The 18,793-nt window shown below is 42.5% G+C and overlaps 1 pseudogene; it reads left to right on the forward strand.

The window, feature by feature from the left end:
- Positions 1-833: 833 nt before the first annotated feature.
- On the forward strand, positions 834-940 carry LOC127490897 (U2 spliceosomal RNA; annotated as a pseudogene).
- Positions 941-18,793: the final 17,853 nt, after the last annotated feature.

The raw sequence follows: 18,793 nt of genomic DNA on the forward strand, positions 1-18,793 counted from the left end.
TGATTCTCTCTGAAAATGATATTGACAAGGGCCAGTGCTGTAGCACACTGGGTTAAAGCCCCAGCCTACAGTGCTGGTACCCCATATGGGTGCAGGTTCAAGTCCCGGCAGCTCCATTTCTGATCCAACTCCCTACTAATGTGCCTGGGAAATCAGTGGAAAATGGTCCAAGTGCTTGGGCCCCTGCACCTGCTTGGGAAGCCCGGAAGAAGCTTTTTGTGGCTCCTGGCTTCTGATTAACTCAGCTCCAGCAGCTGCAGCCATTTGGGGAGTGAACCAGCAGATGGAAGACCTCTCTCTGTGTGTCTACCTCTCTCTGTAACTCTTTCAAGTAAATAAAATAAATCTTTAAAAATGATACTGACAAATCATTGTTATCAGAAGTGGACACCAAAATACAGCCAAAAAAGTACAGAAAAGATAATATAGAATTTTGCTTAAAATGTAATTAATCAAAATATTTCTTTTCGATTTTTCTGATATTAATGATATGTGTTGACTTTATTCATTGTGTAATATGTTGTGCTTTCTTTTCTTCTTTTACATATTTATTTAGGACATGGGAGGGGGTACAGACACAAACAGCGAGAGAGAGAGAGACAGCTTCTATCTCCTGATTCACTCTCCAGATGCCCATTACTATCTGGAAATGCCATCCAGGTCTTTCATATGGGAGATAGGAGCCCAGTTACTTGTCCATCACGATTGCCTACCAGGTCTGCATTAACAGGAAGCTGGATTGAGGAGCCAGAACTGGAAACCAAACTCAGGCATTCCACGAGGTTAAACATCTGATTATGATTTGTTTTCCTATTCTAAATAAGTATTCACTTATCGCTTCTCAGCCTTTTGGCTAAGATCAAGTGTAGTATCTAAATAAGTATTCATTTTCACAATTGATTGTGTGTTAATGATATCTATGCTTTTTCAGAGACCTTCTAATTCTTCTCCATTTAAAAATATACCTCAATGAGTAATTGTCAAACTATGAATGGAGCTCAAACAAAAGTAAAACAACAAATATTGATTGACTCTTAGTGTATGCTAACTGCTCTGTTTAGACAGTTGGAAATTGTGTTTCATTTACTTCTCAAAAAACAAGCAGACAAATAAAAATCTGTGAAACCTTATCAGAATGCATTATTGTCCATATCTCAATGCTAAGGGAAGTCTAAATAAAGTTCACAGAGCTACATCTGGCAAAGTGACTAAACAGGAAAAAATACTAGAATTTTTGACAGAAAGTGGTAGCTACCACTAAGTCATTATTCATACATTCAAGAAGCAAGGTCAAGGTAAGTGGAAAGTGGAGCAAAGGGAGGGTTTCAGAGGCAGTGGCAAAGGAGAGCATGTGTACATTTACATGGGCATTCAGGGAAAGCCTCATTAACATGACATCTCTGGAGCAGAGACTCAAGGGGCAGAGGTAGTGATCTTGCATATAGCTGAGGATAAGCACTGGAGGCAGAGGGAACAGCAAATGCAAAAGTTTCAGGTGTTCTGGAAATGAGTGATAAACACAGAGAAGACAGTTGAATGAGGACTGCAAATGGTGACAGGTAAAGCTGCAATCCAGTGTGGTTTGAAGCTCATGCAGGTGTAAGCCAGTAAGGGATTCAGCTTCTATTTGGAGTGGACCACAAAGCTGTGGGAGGGTGCAGAGTGACTTGAATGATTGACTTTCTCCAAGCTGACTCTGGTTAGTAGAGGGAGACCAGGCAGGACATCAGGTGGGAGGCTACCGCAATACCCCAGGTGGGATTTTGGTGACAACAGCAGAGCAGCATAGAAATGGTCCAGTGGTGGAATATATTGAAGACATAGCAACAGCATTTTGCTGATGGTATGTGTGGGCAATAAGAGAAAAAGAAAGGTCAAACAGGACAGATTTTCTCTGGCTTGAGTAAATGAAAGAATAGAGTTTCCATTTATTCTAGGGAAGTATTGTGCTGGGTTCTTTATTCAAATTATCCATAACTTTCATGTAAACCCAACCCTGCAGGCAAGATGTCAGAACCAAGGAGAGAAACAAGATCCTGTCTGTCCTAAAGCCCTCCACATCACACTAAGTAGTGGCTCCATGACCTTGACAATAAATGTTTCCTCTTAGGAAAGACTCAGCAGGTGTGAGCCCTTGATATTAATTTTACTATTTAACTCTATCAGAAAGACTACTTTCATTTTGAGACAAAGAGACTTAGGCACACAAAGAATGAGTTGCCCACAGTTATAGAGACCAAACTCTCAGCCCCTACACCAGAACACCTCACATGTCCTCAGTTTTTGTTGTCTCATCTATGATCTGGAAATTATTCTATATGCCTATAGATTTAATTACACACAAATTATCTGGCATACCAGATACATCCAATATCAGTGTGTCTTCCCCAATGTCACATATTCCTGATGTTATAGTGTCAGCACATGATACAGATTCAAATGTCATAGCTTCGTTTTACATTATTTTTTAAGCCACAATTTAAAAAAAAGGGGGGGGGGGAGGGTTACTTATTTGAAAATCTTAGTGACAGAGAGGTAGAGATTTTCCTCTGATTCACCCCCAGATGATCACCCAGCTCAGGCTGAACCCAAATGAAACCTTGTTCTCCCACAAGGGTTGCAGGAGCTCAAGTGCTTGGGCTAACTTATGTTGCCTTCCCAGGCATATTTGTAGGAAATCGGAGCAGCCAGGACTCAAACTGCCCCTCCAATATGGTATGCCAGTGTTGCAAGCAACAGCTTAATCTGCTGTGCCACCGGCAGTCTAAGACTAAATTTTTGAGTAAAGTTTTCGATTTATTGCTAAGAGGCTGTTAGTGGTGGAGGGTGCAAGGAGGTAGGAGGAGTTGCTATACTGTGTTGCTGACTCTCCGAGGCAAGGCTAATCAGCTAGTTCAGGAAATAAGATGAACTGAAGTGATGGCAGGAACCAATGCAATTCACACAGGCAGGAATGGCATAAAGGTCTAAGAGGACAAAACCAAAGATTTCTCCAGTTTCAAAGTTTCTGCACCGTGGAGAAAATGATTCAGAAATTTATGAAGATCAGTAATAGGGGAATGCCTGACAATCTACAATGAAAGATGTTACAGACATGGGAGCACTGCTGTATGTAGCAAACATTGCACTGGACACTGTATTTATCAGTAGGCCAGCAAAGCAGCAGTCAGACACTCAATGCAAGGTCACTACGGTTAAGGATGCACAGTGCAGCCTGGTCCAGAAGTTTAAGTGAGCATAATTCATTTGAGAGAAATCTTCTATTAGGTGCCAATGAAAAAGACTGAGAAGGACATAACGTCTGCCCCTGAGGAACTCTTGGTCTCCTGGGGATGATAACTTCCTAATATGGGAGATTTTCATTCAGGTGGTGGCAGGTGTGCACACAACATTGAAAATTATAACCCAGAGGAGGGGCGATGAGTTTACCTGATGGATGGTGAAAGCAGGCTTCAGAAAGGAGTGGATGCCTGAATAGAGCTGTAATCCTCTGAATACACATGACAGTTGCCTTCCTGGCGGAAAAAAAGAATCTACAAAAACAGAGGGGAGAAACTGTGTGGTATATGATGCCCTCCCTGGCCTCAGATGAGAGATCTGTGACCTCCAATAATCAAAATTTCACTGCATTTACTTGTGAGTCCTTTTTGAACCAGTCCACTGCCAAAAAAGCTCAAAAACAAGAGAACTTCTAAAATCTTCCTTTTTATCCTTTCATTTTAATTATATGATACATGTCAACTTCCTAGAAAATATCCTGTATAACAGGTGCTCAGTAATCATATTAAATTCATATTATCAATACAATACAAAGGAAGACAGGGAACTATGACATTGTACTCACAGTAGGAATTCCTGGAATATTCTTTCTTAATCAGCTTACATTCTTGATATGATATTTAATTTCTTTTTTATAAAGACTTATTTATTATTTGAGAGAGAGTTACAGAGAGAGAGAGAAACAGAGAAAGAGAAAGAGGTCTTCCATCTGTTGGTTCACTCCCCAAATGGCCACAAAGGCCAGAGCTGAGCTGATCTGAAGCCAGGAGCCAGGAGCTTCCTTGGGTCTCGTATGTGAGTGCAGGGGCCCAAGGACCTGGGCCATCTTCTACTGCTTTTCCAGGTGCACCAGCAGGGAGCTGGATTGGAAGTGGGGCAGCCAGGTCTCGAACCGGTGTCCATATGGGATGCTGGAGCTGCAGGCCAGGGCTTTAACCTACAACACCACAACTCCAGCCCTGAAATTTAATTTCATTCAGTATCTACTGTGTTTTGGCACTCAGGAGGACAGACAGAGCTGCTCCTCAACTGGTGTGAACCAGAATGGATGGAAAGCTCCCCTTCTGATTGACTGGCATGTATGTGTTATCAGTTGTGAGTTGTGAGCATCAGTCCTGAGCCTAGAGATGAAATAAGACCCTGTCTTTTCTCTCAGTGATTGACAATCACTTTAGTCAGTCAATGGATCTTTCTAGCAGCAAGAAGGTGGCACCGACATACTGTGTGCCTAGGAACAAGTCACTGAGCCACTGGCAAATTAGTTTGTCCAAACTTAGACAGGAAATAATAATCACATCTTTCCTGCCCCAGTGAGATTATCCTGGCTCCATGCTGGTGGTGTCAGCTCCAGGTTCACGTTGTACATCCCACTTGGGCTGGGACTCTGAAAACTGCCTTCCTCCTTTGCCAGCTGGCTCCTGTTCTGCCTACAGGAAGCACTGGGGAAACTGAGAGGTAAAAATCCAGGAAGAAAGGACTTACTCCTTCTGCTTTGCTTGCTGTTCCTGTAAGTGTCATCCTTGAAACAGTCTTATCTGGTGACAGCAGTTGGTTCCAGCTTCCTGCTTTTTTCCACACTCCCTTATCAGGCTCACTGCTCTCCTGATGAAGCATCAGTGCCCACCAGCTGGGCAGCACCCTCTCTGTACCAGCAGAGTTTAGTTCCCCAGGGTTCCTTTCCCATGGTTCCTGCATCTGATAACCCCAATACCCTCTTCCATATTCCTAGGGTTAACAACTGCCTCCTGCAGTAACTTCATTTGCTTTTTTTTTTTTTTTTTGCCATGTTAGTCTTCTTATATTTTATGTAATGAATTCCATTATATTAAATCTCTGTGTCAAAATAATTAGTATGGTTTCTACTTTCCATACTATTCTACTTTATATATTAGAGCCTGACTGATTTACTTAGTGCTATATCAACCAGTCCACAAATGTGTCTGCTCATCCGCCATATACCAGGAACTAAGCTAAGTGCTAAGGTCAGAGAGATGAAGAAGACAGAAGTGCTGACCTCAGAGGAAGCCAATGAATTAGACAAACTCCTATCAAGTTCACTCCCTATAAAAGCAGTCAGGCCATGCAAATACTATCAACAATGTGCAGTAGCACACAAAGAATGGGGACTGGCTCTGACTGGACGAGTATTACTGTCTGACAATGAGGCTGCTCCTTGAAAGAAGAATGGATTTTATAGAGGAAAGATGCGGAAGTTGAGTGGCAGCACAGGAAACAGCGAAGTCCCAGAGAAACAGAAGTGCGCAGAATGTCAGGAAAAGATCAAAGTTCAGCAGAAGATGAACAATGCTGAGGACGTGGTAGCACGCTGCTGGGGCTGGGCCAGGAAGGTGAAAGGGTCCCTTGGATGACCTGAGGAGAAACTGGACCCTTCTTCTCCCCAGGTACCAGAAAGTCATAAAGGAATTTGGTGAGCAGTGGCCTGGCCAGGTGGGTCTTTCCCAAAGAGCCCAGTCACCACCAAAGGAGGTGTTAGGAAGCTCCCAGTGAGAGCCGAAGTGGGGGCAGTGGGATGTCCAGAAGAAAGGACAAGTTTGAATGTCACAATGCATGAAAAAGTACTGTGAAACATAAACGACTCTGATTAAAATTGATTTTTTTTTTATTTTCTCTCCATCTTTTGCATAGCTAGGGTACTTTTAAAAGTTCATGGAAAAAAGTAATTAAAAGATTATTTAGTGTAAAAATTATGAAATCCATGCATCATTTTTTCATAACATGCATTTTCAACAACTTTTTGAAGGCCCTTTATATACGCAGATTTTGATTATTTTTTACGCCCAAATAAACATATTTTTAAATTCTATTTCCCATGAAAATTTGGAAGCACCCTTGTAACAGTAACTCTATCCCAAAAAGGTAGGCACCCTGGACAACATATTTTTGTTGTTGCACATCTCCAATTCTCTAAAATATACCAACAAACATTCCAACAGGTAACACTTTCAATACTATCTCCCTCGGTCAACCTCGTCTCATAATTTGATCATTGCAAGTCTGGGTGTTAACTCTCTCCAGAGCTCAAGGCCTACTGACGGCAGCTTGTGGCTGGTGCTTTGTAGAGCTCTAGATGACTTCCTGGATGAGAAAATCTTGCACCATATAATGTGCACTATGATTGAACCTGGGCCTGTCCTTTACAGACCTCAAAAACTGAAATCAATTCGCTAAGCTTAGTTATCCTAATATGTAGAATTGGAGTACTGATAGCTACCTCACAGGAAGTAATTTACTAGGGGATAACAATGAAGTGCTTAAGATGCCAGGTACGTCAAAATATGAATATAGATCGACCATATGACCCAGCCATCCCACTCCCTGGAATTTGCCCAAGGTAAATGAAATCAGCATATGAAATAGCTACCTGTACTCTCGTAGTTTTTTTTTTTTTAAATATATCTTTTATTTATTTATTTATTTTTTTGACAGACAGAGTGGACAGTGAGAGAAAGAGACAGAGAGAAAGGTCTTCCTTTGCCGTTGGTTCACCCTCCAATGGCCGCCACACCCAGCGCGCTGCGGCCAGTGCACCGCGCTGATCCGATTGCAGGAGCCAGGTACTTATCCTGGTCTCCCATGGGGTGCAGGGCCCAAGTACTCGGGCCATCCTCCACTGCACTCCCTGGCCACAGTAGAGAGCTGGCCTGGAAGAGGGGCAACCGGGACAAAATCCAGTGCCCCGACCGGGACTAGAACCTGGTGTGCCAGCGCCGCAAGGTGGAGGATTAGCCCAGTGAGCCACGGCGCCGGCCATTTTTTTTTTTGTTTTGTTTTTTAACATTTATTTATTTTATTTGAAAGGCAGAGTTAGAGAGAGGCAGAGGCAGAGAGGGAGAGAGATCTTCCATCCTCTGGTTCACTCCCAAAATGGCCACAACTGCTGGAGCTGGGCCGATCCAAAGCCAAGAGCCAGGAGCTTCTTCCAGGTCTCCCACGCGGGTGCAGAGGCCCAAGGACTTGGGCCATCTTCCACTGCTTTCCCAGGCCATATCAGAGAGCTGGATCAGAAGTGGCATAGCCAGGACTCAAACAGGCGCCCATATGGGATGTAGGCACTGTAGGTAGTGGATTTTACCTCCTATGCCACAGTGCCAGCCCCACCCCCATGTTTATTGGAGTTCAATTCACAATACCTAGGATATGGAATCAACCCAAATGTCCATCAACTAAAGACTGGAAAAAGAAATTATGGGGGGTTGGCACTGTGGCATACCAAGTAGAGCCACCGCCTGCAGTGCCGGCATCCCATATGGGCACTGGTTGAAGTCCTGGCTGCCCCATTTCTGATCCAGCTCTCTTCTATGGCCTGGGAAAGCAGTGAAAGATGGCCAAAGTCCTTGGACCCCTGCACCCGAGTGGGAGACCTGGAGGAAGCTCCTGGCTCCTGGCTTTGGATCGGTGCAGCTCTGGCCATTTTGGCCATTTGGGGAGTGAGCCAGAGGATGGAAGACCTCTCTCTCTCTCTCTCTCTTTCTCTCTGCCTCTATAAATAAATAAACATTAAAAAAAAAGAAATTAAGGGATATGTACACCATGCAATACTACACAGCAGTTAAAAATGAATGGATGCAACTGGAAAACATTATACTTAGTGAAATAAGCCAATCCCAAAAGGACAAATTCCATATGTTCTCTCTGATCTGTGGTGACTAATAGAACACCTAAATGTAATCTATAGAAATAAAACTGAGATGTGACACTTTGAGATGTGGTGACTTTGAACAAGCCCTTGTCTCGAGGAACATATTTTTTTCTTTCTCATACTGTGTGTTGAATCTTTATAACCTTTTGTGTATAAAGTTAATTGAAAATAGGTATTAGTAAAAAATAAGAATGGGAATAAGAGAGTTAGGAGGAGAAGGGTAAGAGTATGGGTGGGAAGGCAGGTAGGGTGGGAAGAATCACTATGTTCTTAGATTTGTATTTATGAAAAGTATGAAGTTTGTATACCTTAAATACAAGGTTTCTGGGGGAAATGCCCGGTATGGATCCCAGGCATTTGAATTCAATGTCCCTGCATGTAGAGCTCAGTCTGCCGTGTTCACTACTCTATTGAATGGCTAGCTCTTTCAAATTAAGAATTGCCTTTTTTTATTTTGTTTTATTTCATTTACTTTATATGAACATCATGAGGCTCAATTCTATAGAAGTCTGATGGAAAGTAGAAACCCGGGGAGATAATTCACTCATGAATTCCATATGTTATATTGGCATCACCATTTGCAATTTCCCAAACCCTTTCATGTTCATGGATGGACTTACTTGCTGAGAAAATCATGGGATGGTTATGCTCACACCACAAGAAAGGAAACAGATCCAGAGAGTGGGGGGAACTTTTGGCCATTCACTAGGCAAAAGCAAGAAAGTTGGAACTGTAATCAGACGTGTCTAATCATACAGTTCACTCCGTCCTGAACCGTTGAGTGGTAGAAAACTGGCCAGGATTCTCTGTTAGGGTGGGCAGGAGTTGTGCTGAGAAAACAGCTACAGCGGCCACTGCCATGGCTCACTTGGTTAATCCTCCACCTGCGGCGCCAGCATCCCATATGGGCACCAGGTTCTAGTCCCGTCTGCTCCTCTTCCAGTCCAGCTCTCTGCTGTGGCCCAGGAGGGCAGTAGAGGATGGCCAAGTGCTTGAGCCTCTGCACCCACATGGGAGACCAAGAAAAAGCACCTGGCTCCTGGCTTCGGATCGGTGCAGTACGCCAGCCGTGGTGGCCATTTGGGGGGGTGAACCAACAGAAGGAAGACCTTTCTCTCTGTCTCTCTCTCTCACTGTCTATAACTCTACCTGTCAAACAAATTAAAAAAAATAAAAAAGAAAAAGAGAAGAGCTACAGACTCTTCACTCAAGCTAATGGAGGACAGTAGGGCAGAGCACTGAGCCCCTCCCCAGTACCACGGGGAGGCATGAGCTAGAAGAGACTGCCTTGCTCTCTCTTTAGGGTCACAGCAGAAGCCAGTGCCTCATTTCCATTTCTTCCCTTCCTTGCCGTTCTCTCCCTAATGCAGAACATGTCATTTACAGTTCTTGTCATCCCACCGCATCTGCTCATTTTGTGTGTAAAAGCACCTGTCAGGAAGTGCTTCCTTCTCCTCCCCCTCCCCCTTCCTCCAGCAGTCCCATTCTTCAATGTGCCAGTATTAGCTGGAGGGGGAAATAAATAAAAGTGCCTAGATGATGCCACTCAAGAAATTAAAATTTAACATCTTCTCCTTCTACCCATGAAAAACATTTTCACTATACTGAAACAAGGTGGGTGCTGAAGGTTAACGGTACTGACAGAAGCCAGAGAAAACACACACTTTTTCTAAGCTCACTTGGTTAAGAGACAGATTTTTCTAGAGCAAAGGGATGAGACTGGGAGACAGGCAGTCCTGGGTTCCAAGCTCAGTATTAGCATCTTGTCCTGATTCTGGGACCTGGTACACCTAGCCATCTTTTCTCCAAGGAAAAGCTTTGATCGACTGCCATACTGAAATATGCTTTTTCCCCCTCTTAGAAGCAAGTCAGATTGTTTAACTCAATGTATTTTCCTTTACACTCTGGCCACTAGGAAGCTCACAGGTTTGTATGGAACTCAATTTAAACAAACCAGAGAACCATGCTATCAATATCAATTCTAACTTACCTTCTGATTATCTTCTCCTCTACCTGTATTTTCCATGATTTTGACTTTTTATGTTGATATTCTTATTTCCTTTCCCCTTTTACTAAGTGAACCTGTAAAGGTGCGTTATTGAACATCTGTAAACTATAGCAGAATATAAATAACTCTGCAATACTATTTTCAGACTTCCAAATGTGGAAGTTAGCCCTTACCACATAGTATGAAATTACACCACTTAGCATAATACCAAAATTGCAGGAATTCTAGAACTTCTTTTAAAAGATCAGCTTTATTGAAGTGTAACCAATATGCAAAGAACTACACATATTTAATGTGTACACTTTGATGAGGTTAGATATCTAACCAGTAATACCATCCCCACAATCAAGGTGACGGACATACCCATCACCTCCCAGATTCCATGTGTCCTTTTTTGTTGTGAAAGTGGTAAGGACACTTGCCATGGGGATCTTCCCTCTCAACAAATTCTTCAGTGTGCAAACCATAATATTAACTGTAAATATTAAGTTATATATCAGATCTCTAGAACTTATTCATCTATATGAATGAACCTTTGGACCCATTGAACACCACCTCATTTTTCACACCCCTCAATCCCTGGCAAGCAGTATTGTACTCTCCGCTTCTCTGAGTTTGATCACTGTACACGTAGCACAATAAGCAGGGTCACACGGTGCTCGTCCTCCTGTGCCTGACCTATTTCACTTAGCATAAGGACTTGCAGGTTCACCTACGCAGTCACAAATGGCTGGATTTTCTTCTTCTTTAAGACTAAATAGCATTGCATTGAGTGAATGTATTTTTTCTTTACCCATTCATTTGTTGGTGGACACTTGGATTGTTTCCAAATTTTTGCAGCTGTGGATACAAGGGCACCTTAAAATGTTCATAGACAATTGAATTGAAATATGAGTTTATTTTATTGCAAAAAAGTTTCATGGAAAACGTATATTAAGAGAAAACTAAGCATGGATTTCACATTTTTTGCAACAAAATAGAATTATATCTTAAATGATTTTCCATGAAGTTTTTCCTAAAGTTTTTTTTATTTTTATTTATTTATTTTTTGACAGGCAGAGTGGACAATGATAGAGAGAGACAGAGAGAGAAAGGTCTTCCTTTTCCGTTGGTTCGCTCTCCAATGGCTGCTGCGGCCAGCGTGCTGCGGCCAGCGTGCTGCGGCCAGTGCACCGAGCTGATCCAAAGCCAGGAGCCAGGTGCTCCTCTTGGTCTCCCATGCGGGTGCAGGGCCCAAGGACTTGGGCCATCCTCCACTGCACTCCCGGGCCACAGCAGAGAGCTGGACAGGAAGAGGAGCAACCAGGACAGAATCCAGCGCCCGGACCGGGACTAGAACCTGGTGTGCCGGCACCGCAGGCGGAGGATTAGCCTATTGAGCCACGTCGCCGGCCTTTCCTAAAGATTTTTATTGGATTTATTTGAGAGAGAGTCAAAGGGCTCCTCTCCATTGGTTTGTTCCCCAAATGTCCACAATGGCAGGGTGGGCCAGTCTGAGCCAGGAGCTGGGAAATCAATCTAGGTTTTCCATGTGGGTGACAGGGACTCAACTACCTGCTGCCCCCAGAGTACATAGTAACAGAAGCCGGAATTGGGAGTGGAATTAGGACTTGAACGCAGGCACTTCAGTATGGAATTTGGGCATCCCAATAAGCATTTTAACCACCAGGACAAATGTTCACCCCTCCATGAACTTTTGAGGTGCCTTAGCAATGCTAGAGTGAATGTGGGAGTACTGATATAAACGAAGACTTTGATGTGAACGTGAAAACAGTGGGTAAATGTAAAGGCCCACTTGGGAGACAGGGTAGCTTAATAAGCTGAGGGAAGCCTATGGTCACATCAGTTTACTCCTTTCTACATCTGTCTGTTTTTCTCTGTAAGAGACAGCATTAGGTAGCACTGGGATTGGCCCCACACTCTGGGCTTTGGAGCCAAAACAGATTTGGATTCAAATCTAGACTTTGGGCATTGTTAGCATATTAAATATGCATTATCCTGTGGAATACCTACCACTTAGGCTTAAAGAGATAAATTACTCAATTACCCAATCATGAACTTGAGGCCAGATGACATTTCGGCTCACAAAAATGACTTTCTCATCAAGGAATTTCAAATGTTTTTTAAATATAATTTTCAAAGCAAGAACTATAGGATTCATTTTATTTATAGATAGAAACCTATAAGTGGAGAAAAAATATATTTTCTTATTAAGAAGGGATTAGCCCATTTGGCATCCAGCTTCTTCATTCATTTCATCTATTTATATCCATCAGACCACCACATTTTCCTTGAACAAAAATCTCAACTCATTCTAGGCAAAATGGGTTCTATCATGAACTACCATTTCACATCATGGGGATATCCTAAATATAATACAAACATCCATTTCTGCCAATTTCTCATAGGGATTCTCACATTACCTAGCCTTTGGGGGCTTAGAAGATTTGCATTGCCTTCATACAGCCCCTTAAACTCAGCACGATGTGTTCAAAATTTTACTAGTCAGCATTGAAATAAAATAAGTGTACATCATGCACAGTGATAAACTACCCCATGTGGTTTGGATAAATTAAATACTTTAAGCTTTCAGTCTCCCTAATGATTTGGAAATGAAGCAGCTGTGATTTATGACTCCAGCTGATAGGCTAGATCTGAAGTTTACACTTTGAAAAATGCTGTATTTAAATTTCCCTATAAATAAAAAATCATATTTCTGTAAAAATCCAGCATAAAATATATATGTAATAAATTAGAGATCCTTATATTGGGTGAGGAAATCTACAAGGCTGATGATTTTTTCCCTTAGAAAAATTCGCCAAGCAAACCAGAGCTAGATCTGTGTCTCGGCTACCACTTAATCACGGGGTATTGTTCCTTTCTGTTCCGTTACTTGCCCGTTCTAATGACCACTGTCAGAACCACCAGCATCAGCTCATTTGTAAAGATGATCTGTTGTGGTTTTAATCTGGGATCCACTATTTTTAATCATGCAGTTTCCAAAGTCTTTATACGAACATCATTCTACTTCCTTAGATTTTCTGTTTGTTTAAATGACAAGAGACAGGTCTTGGCCTCTGAACAGAATGGGTAAGAAAATGATGCACAGTAGTGGGGGGACAGGCCTTGGAAAGGAATCAGCTAACCAGAGCCCAGTTTGACTCCTGTCAGTCCATAGCTTGTAAACTTCACAAATACCTTACCATTTCTGAAATAATTATTTCAGAAGGGATTTACTTAATTGATGATTTCTGAATTCCATTATTTCACTGATAACTAAATAGCTCAATGACCCTCTAGCTGAATATTTAGAATGGAGCAAACCTAAATCCAACCCCTGTAACAAGTTACCTATTCCTCCGAATTTCAATTTTCTTGAGTGTCATGTGAGAATAAATATGCCTACCACTCAGAATTGTCATGAAGATTAGACAAAATAACATATTTAAGTACTTACAATTACTGGCTCATAGTATGTACTCAACAAGTAGCAGTTGTCTTATTATTATTTTTGTAATTATTATTAGCAATATCTTTCACTACTCTGCTAGACAACAATCAATATTAAGGAAGGAAAAATTGAATGTTATAAATTTTGTAGAAGAGGTGACATCAAAGCAAGCACCTGCAACCATGATGCTTTCAGTTACAACATGCAAGCCAGAAAGCTTAAGAAGAACTAGGCAGTATACCAAGCCTTCATGCCCTTAGGACTCACTGGAAACTACCTAAGACCTCACAGATGTGGATCTGAATTCTGTCTCTGCCACTCACTAGGTCTTGGAGTTGAACAAGCAATGTAACTTTTTTTGGAGCTCAGCTTTCATATATATAAAATGAAGCAGTAATTCATATTTTATTAGAGTAGTGAGCATTTGAGTAAAACTGTTGCTATATAGCATTTCTGATTTTCATATTCATCCCATAATAAGTGCTCAAAAATAAAATTTGCTCCACTGCTATTATGATGAGCATTATTGCTATCATTTTCACTATTGTTCTCCACGATTTTTCTGGCACTTCCTCCCTGCCCCTGCTAACCCTGAAGCCACTCACCACCTAGAGTTTTCAGATTTCCTCTGGGTCCCCTCGCTGCCTTCCTCCTTTTACGCAACTTCCCACTCAACCCGCCGGCTCATTCACCTCCCTCTGTTTCCTCTGCTTATTTTTTACAGAAATCTTCAGTTTTCTGAGAAGGGCTCTTGTCTCATTTATGATTCATGAGGTGCTGAGTATACAGATGGCATTATATAAATGTTTAATTATCACCATATGGTTCACCCAGAAATTCTGTCACTCGAGGAAGAATACTAGATATGAATACAGACTGACGGCTTCTCCTATGTGAAACAGGAAAAAAAAAGAGAGAGAGAGAGAGAGAGAGAGAGACCTCTTTTGCCCACTGCATCAGTTCCTTAAAATTGTGGGAAATAGTTTACCCCAGGCTGACAGGAGTTTAGAGACCACAAAATGTAGGGGTGTAAAAAAAATGAATTTCTCCTAAGTCAGATATTATTCTTCAGTCCTGCAAAATCCCAACACTTGTATCAATTATTCTATTGCAGGGCACTGTTTTAAGAGATTGAGTGACCATAAGAGTTTCAGTTGGATCCACTGCCAACACAATCTTGTTTCTCCTGGATATTCTTTTGCAGCAAGCATTTTTTTTTTTAACTGGGATTCTGCACTTCTGATAGAGGCGCATACTTAGTCGGGAGAGGCTGCACATTTGACAAATGGGAATCCTGATTGTCTGGCCTGCTGACAGTTGTTGATGTGCTCTCCTGACCTGTAAATGTTGCAGCTGAGTGATTACAGTAATTGATTGAGAAAACATTGGTCCACAGCCTCCTAATGAAAGGGACCTGAGGACGAGATTGCTGGAGCACCTAGGAGCTGGGTTTACTCCCCAGAAGGAGCACTGATGTATGTCCTAGACAATCACTGAATTCCACATCCCCATCTGTCGAATGAAAATGAAACTCCTCTAGTCAATGCCTGTGATGCACCTACTACGTGCCAGGTCAGAAAAACTTGTAAATGGTGACTTAAACAAGGAATATGGTCCTCAGACTGGTCTGTGTGTCTTAGCTGGTCTTCACTGTTCTTGAGTGAAAACTGAAAGTTTCCGGTGTTTGTAATCAGAAGGTTTCACATTCGAATCTGGATTTTTAGCATCTCTCAGAAAAAACAAAAGTCACTGCTCAGCACCACTGGGCAACTCCTGTTCCCGCTTGAGGAGCCACTGCCTCTTGGAAATGGGCCATGTAATCCCAAGTCTCTCCTTGAACTCACCACTCCGTCATTTCATTCACTCGTGCTCACCATCTGGCCCGCTAGGATTGATGGCTTGAGACTTAGGTACTGAAAATGCAAAGATGAAAAACAGAACTACATATCCTACATTGAAAGTACACAATAGCACAATTCTTTACTCCAGTAAACACTAGTTATCCAGAAAGTAAGGAAAATTTCATCCTGTGGCATGTTAAAGACCCTGCCCTATAAAGCCATCCCACAACTATCTTGACAGCTACCATATACACGAAATGTTAAAAATCTTTGTAATACCGAGTTTCCAATGGGAGCTGGAACTATGGTTGAAGGAGGACTATACCTAGAAGGAGAGGACATGGGCACTGTTTTCAGTGGTATCACCTAATTGCAGATGGCCTGGAGTGAGCTGTTCCCCTCCCCCAGGGATATTGTTCCTCCAGGGGCCATCAATGTAGGAGGCTGCAAAGTGTGTTACAAGACGCAATGCCCCCTACTAGGGCCAGTAGTCCACGACTGACAATTTTGCAAATAAAGCTTTATTATTGGAATACAGCTACATCAATTCAGAGCATAAACTTCAGATCGAGCCTTTTCAAGGAGTGGTCATCAAGCTATCTGCTTCAGAAATGCATGGGCCTGTTTTACTAGTAGGAATTCTGAGACTCTGGCCCAGACATCCTAAAACAGAGTTCACTGTTGGGGGAAGACTGTCAGAGGCTACTTTAACAAGAGAGCCAGATGATGCGATGAACCCTAAAATATGATAACTGGTGCCCTAGGGTTAGTACTGCCCCCTTTTTCTACCCTATATGGAGCACATAGATTCTGAAAGAGACAGGAATTTGTGTCCAACACAATGCGTGACAGGCCTGATGCAAGCCAGCAGCATGAATTATGAAAACCCTTCAGGCAAGAACGACCTGAGCTGGCTTTTAATGGAGTCAAGATAAACTGAGTAACCCAAAGAGTTCCTCCTCTGGACAGCTGCCTTGGGAGACAGCTCTCGGAATCACTTCCTGCTCCAGTGCCCAGACCCACACTGCAGCTAATTTAGCCCAGATGGATTCCCACCCACCCCTCATTACACATGGGCGTTCTGGTGGGTGTTCCCATTGCAACGCTAATTCCTCTCTTATGGGTCCTCTTTCAATGGATGAGGGCACATGTGTAATGAGAGCACTGAACATGCAGAATCCATGGGGTTAGTCATAAAATTCGGTGGTTTTCTTTTCTTCTTTTTTTTTTTTTTTTTGGCTTTTTTTTTCTCCCTGACTGCCTTCTTAAAGCTACTCTGTGTGGATAATCTTTCCCCTGCCACTGAATGAAAATTTAACTCATCCCACAGCATTGCAGATCACTCTCATAAGTCCACAATGCACAGTCTCCATTCAGAACTTAAAATATCCAGTCCAACACTCAGACATTAATCAAAACTTCCGTCTTTATTCAAAGATAAGACTTTCCTTGTCCCTTAGCCTATCCCAACAACCCGAGCCTGTGGTAGGCAGGCAGACTGCCTTGGCGAAGCGTCTATCTCTTGCCACCTTCTCTTCTGACTAGTGATTGTCTCTGCTCCTCCTTCCCATTTACACACTGTGAAAGAGGGAAGAAAGAGAGACAAGGGAAATAAGAAAATCCTTATTTAGCTGATACTGTTGTAACAAAGCTCTGCTCTCCCTACAGCAAAAGCGAACCCTACAGACAACACATTTCAGTTGGTTAACTCCAAAGTGAGGTAAATCCCTTTTTCTGAGTTCACTTGCTGAGTTCACTTGTCAGTTAGATAGGATATAGATGCACTAAAGCCCAGGGAGAGGGCTCTGTACCTACCCCACATGCCCCACCCCCATGCCATGCACATTCCTCTAGGAAAACATCTACATTATACAAAATACTGCAACAAGCTCAGCCTTCCAGCTTAGGCCCAATCTCGGAAAACTTCTAGGAGAGAAGCTAACGTCTGTAGGCAAGTGGATCACTCCATTATTTTCAGTAGGACGGCCCACAGAGGATGCAATACCTCTTCTGCAGCAAGGCTGTGTCATCACTTTCTTACCATTTACCATCCTGCTCTGTGACTTTTTACTGCCCTTTCCCCTTTAGACTGAGAATTCCTTGAGAACACACCTGTATCTTACTTACCTCAATTGTGTCAAAATGCTGGCAAAGATCCAATACTTAGAAATCAGTAAAAAAAAAAAAAAAAAAAAAAAAATCAGCCTTGCAGCATAGCGAGTAAAGCTACCTCCTATATGCTAGCATCCAATATGGGTATCAGTTCAATTCTCAGTTGCTCCATTTCTGATCCATCTCTCTGCTAATGTTACCTAGGAAGGCAGTGGAGGATGACCCAAGTACTTGGGGCACTGCACCCACATGGGAGACCCAGAAGAAGCTCCTGGCTTCAGCTGGGCCCAGCTTCAGACATTGTGGCCATTCGGGGAATAAACCAGCACATGGAAGACCTTTCTCTCTCTCTCTCTCTCTTTCACTCTCTCTCTCTCTCTTCTCTCTCTGTAATTCTACCTTTCAAATAAATAAATAAATCTTTAAAAAAAAGAAATCAGTAAATAAATATAACTTAATGGAAAAACAATATTTTCCCCATTCCAAACTTGCCTCTGATCAGTCAGTCCCTTTAGCCACACTGAGGTAGAAATAACTGATAATAGCTCAAAGCACTATCTCTGTGCTTTAAGCCTGTGGCTATATCAAACTATTAAGAAGGGCCAATGCTGTGTTGTAGTGGGTTAAAGCCCCGACCTGCAGCACTGGCATCCCAGATGGGCAGCGTTCAAGTCCCGCCTGCTCCACTTCCAATCCAGCACCCTGTTGATGTACCTGGGAAAGTATCGGAGGATGGCCCAAATGCTTGGGCCCCTGCACCCACATGGGAGACCCAGAAGAAGCTCCTGGCTCCTGACTTCAGATCAGCTCAGCTCCAGCTGGGCTGTGATGGCCATTTGGGGAATGAACCAGCGCATGGAAGATCTCTCTCTCTCTCTCTCTCTCTCTCTGTAACCTCTCTGTAACTCTTTCAAATAAATAAAAATAATCTTTAAAAATAAGTATTAAGGAAAAAGGAGACTGGATAGTGAATTCAAGAAGGGCGCCTTTCTTGTGCTCTAAAATCATAGCATGAGTAGGGATCCCAACAAAGAAGTCTGCCCCACTCCTGTTACCTTTTACTACAACGTGGTCAATGTATGTCCTGATTCCTCTGTGTATCTGTATGTCCTGGCCAGAAATCCACTTAAAGCACCTATTCCTGTCTGCTGCCACTTGGATACGAGAGTGTCTCTTTCCTTTTTCTTCTTAATTCACAAGTTTGCACTTTTCACATAAACTGTGTGATTCTGAGTTCCACATAATAAATATGAAAGTGATTAATCCATCCATCCATCTGTCTATCCTCTAACAAATGTTAACATTCGTTCATTTAAAAAAAAAATTGTGGTTGGGTACTCAGCTTTCTGAGACAAATCGGACAAAATTCCTTCCTCCGAGGAGCTCTGGGTCTTGAAGGGACAAACATTTGTGAACTAAGCATAAGAGAGAGAGAGCCCCAT

Source organism: Oryctolagus cuniculus, chromosome 6, assembly GCF_964237555.1.
Source record: "Oryctolagus cuniculus chromosome 6, mOryCun1.1, whole genome shotgun sequence".
NCBI classification, from domain to species: domain Eukaryota; kingdom Metazoa; phylum Chordata; class Mammalia; order Lagomorpha; family Leporidae; genus Oryctolagus; species Oryctolagus cuniculus.